The sequence below is a fragment of the Caloenas nicobarica genome, chromosome 25 (assembly GCF_036013445.1).
Source record: "Caloenas nicobarica isolate bCalNic1 chromosome 25, bCalNic1.hap1, whole genome shotgun sequence".
Lineage (NCBI taxonomy): Eukaryota > Metazoa > Chordata > Aves > Columbiformes > Columbidae > Caloenas > Caloenas nicobarica.
The window spans coordinates 1,356,227-1,372,113 of NC_088269.1; the positions used below are offsets into that span (position 1 = coordinate 1,356,227).

Genomic DNA, 15,887 nt, shown 5'->3' on the forward strand with positions numbered 1-15,887 from the left:
CAGCAGAGACTGGAAAGAAATATTTTAGCACTAGTATGTATGTTTTAATGCCAAACGTACATGAGTGAAAGAAAAGGAAACGTCAGATACTTACACACCAAAGAAACTTCCCACAGCAACAAAAATACACCCATGATGCCGATGGGATTTCTTTTTAAATCCTGTAGGATTATGTGAAATGCAGTCAGTAAAGTTGCGCCTTTCACTCTGTGCAGCTCTGCTCCCTCCTGCTGGCCACATGTGCATGTACTTGTGCCTTACACCAGGGAAACCCAACTGCAGGAGATCCGAATGTTCATTTAACCAAACAGCGCTTCATCAGAGCTGTTTGTAGGTTCCCTGCTCAAAGTTAGGCGCATGTTTTGAGGTAATCACTGTTACAGAACAGACTGCGAAGGAAGACAGAGTTTGCATCTTGGGAGTCACAGGGGACTGAGAATCCCGACACCTGTGCTGAGGGTTGGACTTGGCCATTAGAGCAAGATTATTCCTGTGGTAATCGGAGGGTATGAGGAAATAATGAATTGGGGAGGATAGGGTACTTTTTATAGCTGTCACAGCTTTTGTAATACAGTGGTTGTGGGTCCTTGACATGGACAACTGTAGAAGTGGTGGCTGAGGTTGTATAGTGGAAATGCTTTTCTTCTGCTTTTTAACCCAAATGGCCATCCAACAGTCATAGAATAATGAATCTGGAAATATTAGTTTGCCTCAGCAGGCAGAGCCTCTGCTACCCAGCGGTGCTGTGTGACCGCTGTGTCACTTGTCACCTCTGTCACTGAGCTCAAGGACAGTGTAAAACCCAGGTGCTTTGGAAAGCTCCCCCAGTCTCTGCTGATGTGCAAAATCTGTCTCATGTGCACCCTGAAAATACACATGGAGACAGGACGAGCAGATCTCAGAAACATCTGACCCGGCAGGCCGGACGTCCCGAGTCCCGCATCACCAGCTGATGCAATCGCAAAGCCTCCCAAAGTCACCAAGCATTTCCAGGATGATCCCCGGCTGTCCCCAGGGCGCCCTGGCTGCTGCCACCTCAACCTCTCTTGCCACATCTCTGGCTGCCCTCACTGCTCGCCACCCTCTGTGCCGCAGAGACGAGGCAGACGCAGACATTGCCGTCCTCATCCCTTTCGACTGCCGCAGCTGAGACAGGTGAAGTCCTGAGACTGCTTCTTCCCTGCCATAGTTAGCAGCAGCCATGAGCTCCATTGTGCACGTTGGGATTTGCATCCCCAGGCCTTGAACAAATCCAGTGGGGGGGAATCCACAACTGCTCTGGGCAAGGGGTCTTGACACCCTCATTGCAAAATCTTTTCTCAAGAGTTTTGGTGTTCTCTGATGAGACAGGACTTGCATGGTACAGGACCAAGATGTCACCAATGGGTGACTGAGATCGTTTAAAGAACCACTGTCAAAGGTATTAGCAAAAGTGGGTTTAATATGATGTCGGAAAAGTGCGATTTAACAAAGTTCCATTGCAAGGTTCACTATTACTGTACAGCACAATCATTTGAACAGTGATTCAGAACTACTAAGGCACAAACCAAAGTACCAAGACACGATTCTGCTTTCCTGGGGACTTGGAGACCTCACCGCCCACGGGGCCCCATCACAGCTCAGTTCACCAGCCCTGGACCCAAATACTCGGTCCAGGGCCCAACGGGTAAGACAAGGATCAGAGTGGTGTGTGGCACGTTGAGCATACCCGTGGTAAAATCAGCTACAAACCCACTTCCCTTCTCTTCCTAGGTTACATCAACCACAACCCCACCAAAGTCAAAGCCCCCGTGTACACATGCAGAGGGGCAAGATCCTGCGGAAGGCGGCTGCTCCCCAGGCCCTCGCTATTATGTGGAGCCCTCCATGACCAGGACTGGGAAGTACGTGGCTCCAGCCTACGCCGTCGCTGGACTTCCCAGGATAAAGACGGACATCACACCTGGACCAAGTGAGTAACATTCCTCCAGTTGATTGTTCAGACAAGGCAAATACATTTTCACGTTTCCCTGCTACACTGGTACAAAAGATAGATGGGTACAAAAGGCTCAGCTCACCCTTTCAATGCGCTGTCATTGTTTTCTGGCAGCTGGCACTTCTGCAGCTGTTAGGGAGAGCAGCTCCTGGTGAAATTGCCTCCTTGGCTTGAGAAAAATGCCAGAACTTCACCACTTTTGTGCTGTCGTCCTCTACCCTAGGCGATTACAGCCCAGAGAAGTCCAACTGGCACGTCTTTAAGTGCCCGCCTGAGCTGTCCATGGGCTTCTGAAACAGGGGCGTGAAAACTGACCTCGATCCAGGTAAGTGACCGCGGGGAGATGGAAACCCTTGCAGCTGGGGTGGCCTCTAGTGACAATCTGCTGCTCAGCTTTTCAACCAGAGTGAGTTGGGAAAGGGGGCAGACATCCTTCCTGCTGCGCTGAGCAGCCTTTGTGGGGTGCCTGTCTCTGCCCCAGAGGTTTCTTCCCTTCCCGTCCCTCTTGCAGGTCCCGGCACCTACACCTTGCCCAGGGTGCTGGGCCCCAACACGGCGCACACGTCTGCCAGCCCGTGCTAGTCCATGAAGAGCAGGAGTCGGTGGGATCGTTATGATGCCGATCTCGCCAAGGTGAGAGCCACATCCAAGGGCCGCAGACACACACAAAGACAAAAATCAATGCCCACGCCTCCACCAACTTGCAAGAGAAGGGCTGTGGGGTTCCCAAATCCTTTGCCCAGCTTGCTGAACTGGTGCATGCCGTGCTGGCAAGGCGTAAGAACAAACACCGGCCATTTCCACCCAGCAGCTCCGCTGACTGTCTTACAGACCCCAGGGCCAGCGGCGCTCCCGAAGATTGAGCTGGACATTTTCAAAACCAGAGCTCCCGGGTACTCCGGGAAAGACTAAAAGTGTTGTTTAATTTTGTGTTCTAGTTTCAGAACCAGCAAGTCGGCAATGTGAGCTCGCAGCTCAGAAGGCCCATGGTATCCTGGGCTGCACCTTGGGCTGTGAGGTCACAGAGCCGCGTTGTGTCACACCCTGGTGTGGAGTGCTGTGCACGGACACCGCTCCGGCAGTGCTGGCAGCGGCGGCAGCGGCAGCAGCAGCATTTGCAGCGGCAGCAGCATTTGCAGCAGCAGCAGCAGCGGAAGCGCCAGCATTTCAAGCAGCAGCAGCATTTGCAGCGGCAGCAGCATTTGCAGCAGCAGCAGCGGAAGCGCAAACATTTGCAGCAGCGGCGGCTGTGGCCAAAGCAGCAGCAGCAGTAGCATTGGCAGTAGCAGCATTTGCTGCAGCAGCGGCAGTGGTCACAGCAGCAGCAGCGGCACTTGTGGCACAGCCAGTGGCAGTGCCACGATGCAGGCGTGGGGGCCCATAACCCCCTCGCTCCTCTTTATCCTCCTCCTCGTGGCCCTGCAAGCCCAGGGGGTCGGGGCTGCGCCATGCGGACAACGGGGAGCCGGTAGGCGGGCAGGCGGGGACCAGCACTCAGCCCAGATATCTCCCAGTAAGAAATCCCTGAGGATCCGTGTGTTTGGCCATCCAGCCCTTGACGGGTGTTACACACGGCCTGCAAACAGTATTTGGAGAGCTGCCAGGTGCCAGAAAGCAGGTCACCCCGGCCCCTCTGCAGCTTTGGAAACCTCCACCCACGTCTGGGGCCCACGTCTGGGGCCCACGTCATTAACTGACACCCCCTCCAGTCACCGCAGGTCTCTGAGAAAGAAGCAGATAAGAAGATCTAACGGAATGTGCTTGATTCCAGATGTGCCTGTAGCCGATGGACTCACGACTCCACAGCCGGCTCTCATCCAGAAACATCGCGGCGATCCCTCAGGTCTGTTGCTTGAACGCGTGAGCATTTAGGGTTTAATATTCTGAAGACGTCCATTGAAATATTTCCTGGGAGCTTCTCTGTTGTGTCTGTCTGCAGACATGGCGGCACGCAATGGATATCCAGGGTACCAGCTGGCTTCCAGGGCTGACACTCGGGGCAGTCTCATGGGTACGTCGTGGCTTTTCGCTTCCTTTGGGAGCTGCCAGCTCAAAGCTATTCAGTGATGACGGTATCACAGTGTGTGATGGAAACTTCTCATGGCTGTTCAGTTGCAGGTGTGAGCACAGGGAGGGCTTTTCCAGCTCCTCCGGTGGGTCCCGCACCGCAGCTCACCGGGCATGGCAAGGGTGAGTGCTCAGGCTTGGCTGAGTTCACGGGCTAAGCACTCGTTTTCAGTATTTTATTTCTCAGGAATTTAACTTTCTACTTTTCATTAAGGTCATCAAAGAGCAAAGCCTAAGGCAGAAAGACGGAAAACTTCCCAGCATCCATCAGTCCTGAACCAAGTCCTCAAGGAAATGGACAAAGTGCAGCATGGTGGGTATATATCACTCTAGAGCAGAAGACTTGGGAAGTGGAGGTTTAGACACATGTGCTTCTTAGAAGGGTGCCTTCCCCAACTGAACTGACACCCTCAAATGCCCAGGCTTTGTTTCTGAGTGTTATCAATGTATTTTGAGAAATACTGCCTCCTGAAGACATTGGTTCTTGAAGAGGTTACTTCTAATTAAACTGAATCCGTTTCTTTTTAAAGACCTGGGCCACGAGACTGTGCAGAACGAGCCGTTCTGTGGTGTGTATCACAATGTCTGATGGACACTTCTCGTGGCTGATCAGTTGCAGGTGTGAGCACAGGGAGGGCTTTTCCAGCTCCTCGGGTGGGTCCCGCGCCGCAGCTCACCTGGCATGGCAAGGGTGAGTGCTCAGGCTTGGCTGAGTTCACGGGCTAAGCACTCGTGTTCCGTATTTTATTTCTCAGGAATTTAACTTTATATTTTCAATTAAGGTCCTCAAAGAACAAAGCCTAAGGCAGAAAGACTAAAATCTGCCCGGCGTCCATCGGTCCTGACCCAAGTCCTGAAGGAACTGGACAAAGTAGAGCATGGTGGGTATATATCGCTCTATAGCAGAAGACTTGGGAAGTGGAGGTTTAGATACTGGATATTGGTTCTTGAAGAGGTTACTTCTAATTAAACTGATTCTGTTTCTTTCTAAAGACCTGGGCCATGAGACTGTGGAGACCGGGGCGTTTCAGAAAGGAGGCGGTCAGGTAGTGCCGATCTACGATGAAGGCATGTTGGCAATGAAGTCAGGAGGCATGCCAGGTAATTGCTGTCCTCTGGTCATCCAGTGTCATAAACCAAAATCCCTGTGTCTGCAGGCTCTTCAGCAGCCAAACTCTTGTGGTGAGTCCCCCCAGGCACAAGGGAGGGGATCCCTCCTGTGCACTGAGGTCCAAAGGGATGAGCTGAGAGATGGAGCACGGCACAGGGGGAACCTGCCCCGTTCTCCTGCATCCTCTGCTGAGGCTTTACCTTTCTCTGATTCTTGGCAGAGCTGTCCAACCCTGGGGAAGCCCGCCAGGCGGGGTTCAAAGACCTTCTTGACAAGATTCCAGGTATGGAGTGGCCTTGCAGGGGCCAGAAGTGGGAGACAAGTCCTGAAGGCCAGGGGCGTGCAAGCTGTGCCCGTGCTGGAGCAAAGGCAAAGGGGGGAGTGAGGTTCAGGTGTCTCCCCATGGGCCGGACTGTGTCCTCCTGGGGTGTGGGTCCCTCGGGGAGGGAGAGCTGGGGGTGGCATTCCCTGACACAGGGGCCGTTTGTGTCTGTCTCGCTCCAAGGGACAGTTGGCCAAACAGCTGTCAGACCTCGTGTGAGATCACCCGTAGTGTGCACGAAACACTAAGGTACAGAATTGTTCCTCCAGGTGGGAGCGTCGAGAATAGAAAAAATACTACGGATCCTGCGACCTGCAGGAAGTACTGCATAGAAACTGCCGTGGCGAGCTTGGGCTCCATCCTGTTTGGGCTGGGGCTGTTTTCTGCATGCTGGCTGTGCTGGAGGAGGAGACAAAAGTGAGTTGTTGCGCGGGGGGTGTTGTCAAACTCCTGTATCAGATGGCGGCCATGAGCCATGAAGCAAAAATCACCCTGTTGGGTGCTGCTGTAAAGCCCAGATGTTCACCTCGGCCAGGGTGTCCCTGCAGCTCCCACTGCAGCTTTCCCGTGCAGCCGGGTGCCCGCACCCCACAGGGCGCCCAGCGCTGCCCCGTGGCCTCGCACCCGCCCAGCGCTGCCCCGCGGCCTCGCACCCGCCCGGCACCGCGGCCACGGCGGGGCCTCAGCAGCCTCTTCTCTCCGCAGGTGCCGCCAGGCCGAGGCCAAGGCAGCTGGGACCACGGCACAGAAATAAACACAGTTCAGCAGCACACTTGTCTGGGAACTCACCCGTTCTGCGCCAAACTTCATGTCAGGGCACACAGGGAGGTGGATGCCCGTGGTGCCAGCGGGCAGGGAGCTGGGCAGGGGACCCTCCGCCGGGCTGGGGGGACACGGCTTCCCTGGTGGGACCAGCCTGCGGAGCTGGGCCAGGAGGGAGAGCTGCAGAGAGAGGGAACCTTGGAGGCTTCTCACTAAATGACTTGGACTTCATGTCCATCAATTCCCATTTTTACCATCACATCACACATTATGATGCTTAGTGCATCTCCCAGCTTTTTGATTCCAGTAGAAGCTTAAATTAACCGCGTGTCCTACAGTAACCATTAAAGCTGGACAGAAGACAGGAAACTACTGCTGAACCACGTGCTGCCGAACCGTGTGCTGCCATTTCTTTCTATGAGCTGCGATTTCCTTCTGTCAGTCATTGCAATGTATGGAGCAAGAGACCTGAGAAATTGCCTTTCTTAGATTCCACATTAATAGATACGTATGTGTGTGAAAAATGGAAATTAGACTCATGAAGGAAGTCCACATTAGTTATGTTTGCATCACGGGCCATGCTAATTTCTGCAAGCCTCGAGGGAACAACTTCAGTGCTTTATTCAGCTTTGTTCACTAACTGAAACGTTTTCATTGAAATAAACCTTTTCACCAAAACAAAGTAGTTTCCTGGCAGTCTGCTGATGTTGTTAATCTTTCAATAGTATTCAGTTTCATTGAAACAAAGATGCTTTGCTACCTTTACTTCAAAGTATATAATTTCTGGGAGACTTGCCATATTAATTTGCTGCTATTTACTACTATATTTTATGATTTTGTTTTGAGATGTGTCCAATGCCATGTGTCAGAGTGCTGTAATACTGGTCCCACAGGAAAGTGGCACTTTTTGTATCCACGTAGTGGGTGATTAAATACAATCCATTTCAAAATAAGGATCAAAATAAGTTCCTGAGCATTGAATTGTCTGTCAGAAGGGAATTCCATATTCCAGCCTACAGCACTAACCAATGAAGCAAAGTGTTTGCTTCTTCCAGACCACGGGAATTTAATTGGCATATCGCATTCTGGCAGGTTTCTTGCTCTGATGGGGCTCTCGTTACTTTTCACAATGATCATAATTATTCAGATTTAAATTGATTCAGGTTCAGACTGATGAGGAAGAGAAGGGGACTCCAAAAGAGGTTGCTGAGCAGAGACATGACAGCAAAGGCTCTGCTGAACCTGAAGAGACGCCAATACCGGGACTCTCAAACTCTCCGTGTCTGGACATAGATATATAGATACTCTCAACAGTGCAGAAAATGGGAGCTGCTCACCTTACAAAAAAGATCCTGCTCAACAAGGAGGAGACCTGAGCTTTATCACTAAACACAACTCCCGTGATCTACAACCATCACTTCAGTAACTCGGGCTGCCTGGAAAATACAGCTCTTCACCTTCCCTCGTTTAATTCAAATTGTCATTTCCATTCCAAAGGCCACCCATTAGCATTCCAAAGTCACAGGGCTTTCTCCTCAGCTCTGCTTTTCTCACATTCAGGATGCTGAGACAACCTGATCTCTGAGGGAATTTTTCTTTTTTAAACAGAAAAATAGATATTCTCATTCGAGACACCAACGAGAGGTCTAGCAAGAGTCTTTTGCGAAAAAAATACTTCAGCTGCTGTAAACTAATCAAGCTGGAACTCCATAAAGGTGTGGGGCCCTCGCCGCCGCCTCAGCCGCCTCTTCCCGCCGTTTTTCCCGCCCGTTTTTCTCCCCTCAGGGCCCGGCGGCCCCTCAGCGTCTCCCGCCGCCGCCTCTGCCCCTGCCCTGCGCCCGCTTGCGGGACTGCGCAAAAGTGAGTTTGGACAGGAAACCCCTCTCTTTTAAAATAATGTGCTGGTGACAAGTAATTCTGCAGTCTTTACAGAGAGTCCCTGCCACAGGCTTAGTTTGCACACAAAAGAAAATTGAGCAACGTGACACGAAAGTGAAGTATTCATGAACCTCCCTCACTGAACAAGCACCGATTTCAATAAGAATCTACATCACAGAAAACAAGCTGAGGTAAGGTGAAAAAAATTATTCTTGCCACCTAAAGTAACAGACCCCCACAGGGTTGAATTGCCTATTTATTGTAAGCAGTGGTTTTGTAAAGCTTTGGGGACAGAACTGAGGGTCCCGCTCGGACTCTTGCTGACTCCAGCCCTCGCTCAATACGTGAGTACAGGGACCAGCTCACACACACCTTGCTGCTGTTTCTGTCCCACCCCTTGGGCACAGAGAAATCTGAAACTTCTTTCATGCATAAACCTCTAAAACCTCCAGATGACCATTTGTCATTTTGACAATATTCTGGTCACTCTAAGCGCTTACGGTGAACCCACATTTCTTCTGTTAAACAGTGATTTTCTAAAGCTTTGGGGAGAGAACTGACTAACTTGAAAGACTAAAAGTCTTGTTTAATTTTGTGTTCTAGTTTCAGAACTAGCAAGTCACCAGGGAAATCAGGGTTAATGGCAGCATCCAAATCCTGAGCATCAACAGGGAAGTGCGCGTGGCCATTATTGAGCAAAGGAGCGAATTTGGGACATGGAAAACCACTTGGAACTTCAACACGGTGAGCGGCAAGGAGCAAGCGTGTTCAGAAAATGTACAGGGAGACTAGTTGTGCTCTCGTTAGCCTCCCTGCACCTGGACTCCCTCGGAAACATCTGCCGCAGGAGCTGAATTCAGCGCTTGCCAAGGGCCCCAGAGTCACCCAGGAGATGAAAAGCCCACACTAAATACACTGCTGAGGAAAACACCAAACACCAAGTCATCATCCAGACACAGGAACATGCACAGCATTCAATGGACCAAGGCACTGATCTTGCTGCATTCTGTTCTTTGGTGTTTCAGGTCTGAAGTGTCAAGGACGACCGACACAGGTGATCACATTCGTCCTCGGCCAGACAGTTGTCCCTGACCTCAGGATTTACGGACCTGACATCTTCAACGTGTGCAGAGTCCACATCCGTAGTGGCTTCTCCAGTTGCCGGTGAGTACAAGCAAATGAATTCTCTCTGTAACTAACTGATATGAACTGGAACCTTACTGCAGGCTGATTGTCTGCAAACCCTGTATGACAAAGGTGCTCTACGGATCAGGTGCAGGCTGTTGCATTTGGACACAGCACCATTTCCACCCCCTCGCTGCTCGCTTTGCTTTCGTCATTGCTTTGGTACTTGAGATGGCTCAATTTGATTAAAACACGAGTGCGATGTGCCTGGTATTAAGGGCTGCCAAAGAGCACACAGATCATTTAACACCTTATCTCCTGGTGCTTGCTTTTCTTCACAGAATCACAGAATCACAGAATGTTAGGGATTGGAAGGGACCTCCAAAGATCATCTAGTCCAATCCCCCTGCCAGAGCAGGAACACCCAGATGAGGTTACACAGGAAGGCGTCCAGGCAGGTTTTGAATGTCTGCAGAGAAGGAGACTCCACAACCTCCCCGGGCAGCCTGTTCCAGTTTCCCATCACCCTTACCGAGAAGAGGTTTCTTCTCAAATTTAAGTGGAACCTCTTGTGTTCCAGCTTGAACCCATTACCCCTTGTCTTACTGTTGGTTGTCACCGAGAAGAGCCTGGCTCCATCCTCGTGACACCCACCCTTTATGTATTTATAAACATTAACGAGGTCACCCCTCAGTCTTCTCTTCTCCAAGCTAAAGAGCCCCAGCTCCCTCAGCCTTTCCTCATAAGGGAGATGCTCCACTCCCTTCAGCATCTTCGTGGCCCTGCGCTGGACTCTCTCCAGCAGTTCCCTGTCCTTCTGGAACTGCGGGGCCCAGAACTGGACACAATATTCCAGATGAGGTCTCACCAGGGCAGAGTAGAGGGGAAGGAGAACCTCTCTCGACCTACTAACCACCCTCCTTCTAATACACCCCAGGATGCCATTGGCCTTCTTGGCCACAAGGGCACAGTGCTGGCTCATGGTCATCCTGCTGTCCACCAGGACCCCCAGGTCCCCTTCCCCTACACTGCTCTCTAATAGGTCATTCCCCAACCTATACTGGAACCTGGGGTTGTTCCTGCCCAGATGCAGGACTCTACATTTTCCCTTGTTATACTTCATTAAATTTTTCCCTGCCCAACTCTCCAGCCTGTCCAGATCTCGCTGCATGGCAGCACAGCCTTCTGGCGTGTCAGCCACTCCTCCCAGCTTGGTGCCATCAGCAAACTTGCTGATAGTACACTCAATTCCCTCATCCAAGTCGTTGATGAATATATTGAATAATCCTGGTCCCAGAAATGACCCTTGAGGGACTCCACTAGACACAGGCCTCCAACCAGACTCCACCCCATTGACCACGACTCTCTGGCTTCTTTCCTTCAGCCAGTTTGCGGTCCACCTCACTACCCGATTTTCCGGTCCATACTTCCTCAGTTTAGCCATGAGGATGCTGTGGGAGACGGTGTCAAATGCTTTACTGATGTCGAGGCAGACCACATCCACCGCTCTGCCATCATCAATCCACCTTGTTATGTCTTCATAAAAGGCTATGAGGTTGGTCAAGCACGACTTGCCCTTGGTGAAGCCATGTTGACTGCCCCTGATGACCCTCTTATCCTTGATATGTCTTAAGATGGCACCAAGGATAAAGTGTTCCATCCCTTTCCCAGGGATGGAGGTGAGACTCACCTGTCTATAGTTGCCCGGGTCCTCCTTCTTGCCCTTTTTGAAGACCGGAGTGACATTTGCTTTCCTCCGGTCCTCAGGGGGCACCTCTCCCGTTTCCCGAGACTTGGCAAAGATGATGGAGAGTGGTCCAGCAATGACTTCAGCCAGCTCCCTCAGCACCCGCGGGTGCATCCCATCTGGATCCATGGACTTACAGACGCCCAGATTGCTTAATTGCTCCCTAACTCAGTCCTCATCAACCAAGGCAAACTCCTCCATTGCCCTGCCTTCCTCTGGAGCCTCAGGGGTACGGGGCTCCTCAGGACAGCCTCCGGCAGAGTAGACAGAGACAAAGAAGGCATTCAGTAACTCTGCCTTCTCTGTGTCTTCTGTCACCAGGGCACCCACTCCACTCATCAGTGGGCCTACATCGCCTCTGCTGTTAGTTTTATCTGCCATGGATTTGAAGAAGCTCTTTCTGTTGTCCTTGACCCCTCTCGCCAGGTTTAACTCTAAGGAGGCCTTAGCTTTCCTAGTTGCCTCCCTACATCCTTTAACAACAGCCTTATATTCTTCCCAAGTGGCCAGCCCCTCCTTCCATGATTTGTAAACTCTCCTCTTCCACTTGAGCTTACCCAGCAGTTCCCTGTTTAACCACGCAGGTCTCCTGGCTCCCTTCCTTGACTTCCTACGTGCCGGGATGCTCTGATCTTGAGCTTCGTAGAAGCAGTCCCTGAATGTTAACCAACTGTCTTGGGCCCCTTTACCTTCAAGCAGCCTGGCCCACGGGATTTCCCCCAGCAATTGTTTGAAAAGGCCAAAGTTGGCCCTGTTGAAGTCCAGGGTTGCAATTCTGCTTGCTGTTCTGCTCCCGCCACACGAGATCCTCAACTCCACCATTTCATGGTCACTGCAACCAAGGCAGCCCTCCACCTTTACTGCTTCAACCAGACCCTCCTTGTAAGTGAGGACGAGATCCAGCAGCACACCTCTCCTAGTCTGTTCCTCCACCATTTGCATCAGAAAGTTATCATCAATGCACTGGAGGAACCTCCTAGACGGTGGCTGGCTGGCTGAGTAGTCCTTCCAGCAAACATCAGGGGAGTTAAAATCCCCCATAACAACCAGAGCCTGTGACTGTGGGGCTGCTCTCAGCTGCCCGTAGAAGGCCTCATCAAGTTCCTCACTCTGATCTGCTGGCCTGTAATAGATACCCACAACAGTATCAGCCCTGCCAGCCTGCCCCTTAATTCTCACCCACAGGCTCTCAACTCGCTCCTCAACTGCACCTGGACAGTATTCTATACATTGTAGCTGCTCTCTCACGTAAAGAGCAACTCCACCACCACGCTTCGCTGGCCTGTCTTTCCTGAAAAGGACATCGCCATCATTGACCACATTCCAGTCATGTGAGCTGGCCCACCATGCCTCTGTAATTGCCACCAGATCGGAATCTCCTGACTGAACGCAGGTTTTTAACTCCTCCTGCTTATTCCCCATGCTGCGCGCATTGGTGTACAGGCACTTCAGGGAGCGAGCCAAGCACTCTGATTTCACCCTAGGGGTGTGGGGGGCCTCCTGGTCTTTACTGATTCCAGCATGCTGCCCCAGTGATGCACTCCCAGCTACAACCACATCCCCCTTCAAATCTAGTTTAAAGCCCTCCAAATGAGCCCTGCTAATTTCTGTCCCAGCATCCTTTTACCCCTGTGGGATAAACCTTTCCCACGTATCACCATCCGGACTGTTGTCTTATAAAACCAGCCGTTATCAAAGAATCCAGAGCCCTGCCTGTAGCACCAGTCTCGAAGTCAATCATTTACGGACTTAATTTTTCTATTCCATCCCACATCATCACCCGAAAATGGAAAGAGGGAAGAGAAGATAACTTGAGCCCCACACTCTTGCACCGTTCGTCCCAAGGCCTTGAAATCTTTCTTCATTTCCCTCAGACTACGGGATGCAGCTTCCTCCCCATCTGTCTCAAGATCAGTAGTGGGTAGCAGTCCGTTGGGTGCACCAGGTTGGGAAGTGCCCTGGTGATGTCCCTGATCCGGGCACCAGGTAGGCTACAAACTTCCTGATGATGAGGGTCAACTCTGCATATCGGGCCCTCTGTCCTTCTCAGAAGGGAATTGCCTAATACAATTACCCTTCTTTCTTTTTTATCGGATGCAGTCTTGAGGTGTGGAGTCAATCGCCTCTTCCTATGTGACCTTGTAGGAGGCCCTTGCACCACATCCCCACCTACATCTTCTTCAATATCCAGGCCCTCAAACTTATTACGCAGGGGCACCTGGGGAAGCAAAGCAGGTAAAGAGGGGGGTTGCCCGTGACGCCTAACTGGAACTTGCTTCCAACCCTCCTCAGCTTTTGGGTCCCCTACCTCTGCCCGAGAGCGACAGGGCAGGGACTGTCTCGGGGCTTCCCCCTCTGCCCGACAGGGCAGGGGGTCCATCACCTTTTGGGGGGTTCCCCCTTGGGGCCTTTCTGCCTGGCACACCAGGGAGTTACTCCACCAGTCGATCTCCTTTTCACACTGCCTTTCTTGTTTGTAAAGAACTCCAATCCATCTACAATGAAGCAGCCTGCACTAGACTTAATGCCCTGAATCTTGTGCAGCTGAACTACTGCTGTGCCAACATCAAGGTCTGAAACTCTCACCTTTCTGGAACCACGTGCGGATGCCCGATCGCGCCTGCACAAAGCCAACCCTCATGCTGTTCTTCCCTGGCATCTCCTCTGCCAAGAGTTCCCTTCCTGATGATTCTAATGCAGAAACAGGTCAATCGTTGACCACAGCTTTCAACAAAGCGCCTTAGCATGGATTGAATCCGGCTACTTTCTCATTACTGTACCCTTCATTATCTACGAGCACATCCAGAAACATAGTTTGATTGTATCTACCCTTTTGAGCCCTTCAAATGCTCTTTCAAAAGCCTGATCTTGACACAGGGTGCAGCCATAGAGGAGAGCGAGTGTCAGTGTGTGGTCCAGGGAAAGATGCCTCACATTCAAAATCTTGTTTCACGTGCACGAGAGGTAGAAGAAAAGCAGGACAATGCAATGAATTTGCCTTGTTTTTAGGGAAGAGGTGTCTTAGTTTGTAGGATTTACAGATTTGTTCTGTTCCTAGACTCCTATATTTGCTCTAATGAAAATGGCAGGATGCCCTGGGTTACCCTGTGAATACAAGTCTCTCTCTCAGAACACCAGCCATGCAACGTCCCGCAGTTTCTGTTCCCCTCTCACCCATCCCCAGAGGTTTATTCTGCAGCAGTTGGAGAGGAGACAGAGTTCACTTCGGCCCATCTCAGGCCAAAGCAGCTGCATTCCCTGCATTAGCACACACCAGTCCCTGCAGAGGAGACAGACAGCAGTTTGTTGCTGCCCATCTCTTTCCTTTTGCTGTTACACAAGTTCTTGGGATCCCCTTACACACCATCAGCTCTCCTTCTACTCAGGCTGAGGCTAAATATGACAGAAAAGGCAAGAATCAAAGCTGAGGAGGGATTTTCACTTTTTTGATAGTCATTAGTTACTATCCTAACAGAATCTTTCAGCTCTCATCATGCCCTGCTCTGATTTGGTATTGACATTTCCCTATTTAACTCCCTTTCCAGCAGAGACTGGAAAGAAATATTTTAACACTAGTATGTGTGTTTTAATGCCAAATGTACATGAGTGAAAGAAAAGGAAATGTCAGATACTTACACACCAAAGAAACTTCTCACAGCAACAAAAATACACCCATGATGCCGATGGGATTTCTTTTTAAATCCTGTAGGATTATGTGAAATGCAGTCAGTAAAGTTGCGCCTTTCACTCCGTGCAGCTCTGCTCCCTCCTGCTGGCCACATGTGCATGTACTTGTGCCTTACACCAGGGAAACCCAACTGCAGGAGATCCGAATGTTCATTTAACCAAACAGCGCTTCATCAGAGCTGTTTGTAGGTTCCCTGCTCAAAGTTAGGTGCATGTTTTGAGGTAATCACTGTTACAGAACAGACTGCAAAGGAAGACAGAGTTTGCATCTTGGGAGTCACAGGGGACTGAGAATCCCGACACCTGTGCTGAGGGTTGGACTTGGCCATTAGAGCAAGATTATTCCTGCGGTAATCGGAGGGTATGAGGAAATAATGAATTGGGGAGGATAGGGTACTTTTTATAGCTGTCACAGCTTTTGTAATACAGTGGTTGTGGGTCCCTGACATGGACAACTGTAGAAGTGGTGGCTGAGGTTGTATAGTGGAAATGCTTTTCTTCTGCTTTTTAACCCAAATGGCCATCCAACAGTCATAGAATAATGAATCTGGAAATATTAGTTTGCCTCAGCAGGCAGAGCCTCTGCTACCCAGCGGTGCTGTGTGACCGCTGTGTCACTTGTCACCTCTGTCACTGAGCGCAAGGACAGTGTAAAACCCAGGTGCTTTGGAAAGCTCCCCCAGTCTCTGCTGATGTGCAAAATCTGTCTCATGTGCACCCTGAAAATACACATGGAGACAGGACGAGCAGACCTCAGAAACATCTGACCCTGCAGGCCGGACGTCCTGAGTCCCGCATCACCACCTGATGCAATCGCAAAGCCTCCCAAAGTCACCAAGCATTTCCAGGATGATCCCCGGCTGTCCCCAGGGCGCCCTGGCTGCTGCCACCTCAACCTCTCTTGCCACATCTCTGGCTGCCCTCACTGCTCGCCACCCTCTGTGCCGCAGAGACGAGGCAGACGCAGACATTGCCGTCCTCATCCCTTTCGACTGCCGCAGCTGAGACAGGTGAAGTCCTGAGACTGCTTCTTCCCTGCCATAGCTCAGCAGCAGCCATGAGCTCCATTGTGCACGTTGGGATTTGCATCCCCAGGCCTTGAACAAATCCAGTGGGGGGGAATCCACAACTGCCCCGGAGAAGGGGTCTTGACACCCTCATTGCAAAATCTCTTCTCAAGAGGTTTGGTGTTCTCTGATGAGACAGGACTTGC

General features: G+C 51.1%; 1 pseudogene; it reads left to right on the plus strand.

Annotated features, from left to right (window-relative positions):
* Nucleotides 1–1,357: 1,357 nt before the first annotated feature.
* On the plus strand, nucleotides 1,358–2,887 carry LOC135998447 (ciliary microtubule associated protein 1A-like; annotated as a pseudogene).
* The last annotated feature ends 13,000 nt before the right edge of the window (nucleotides 2,888–15,887 follow it).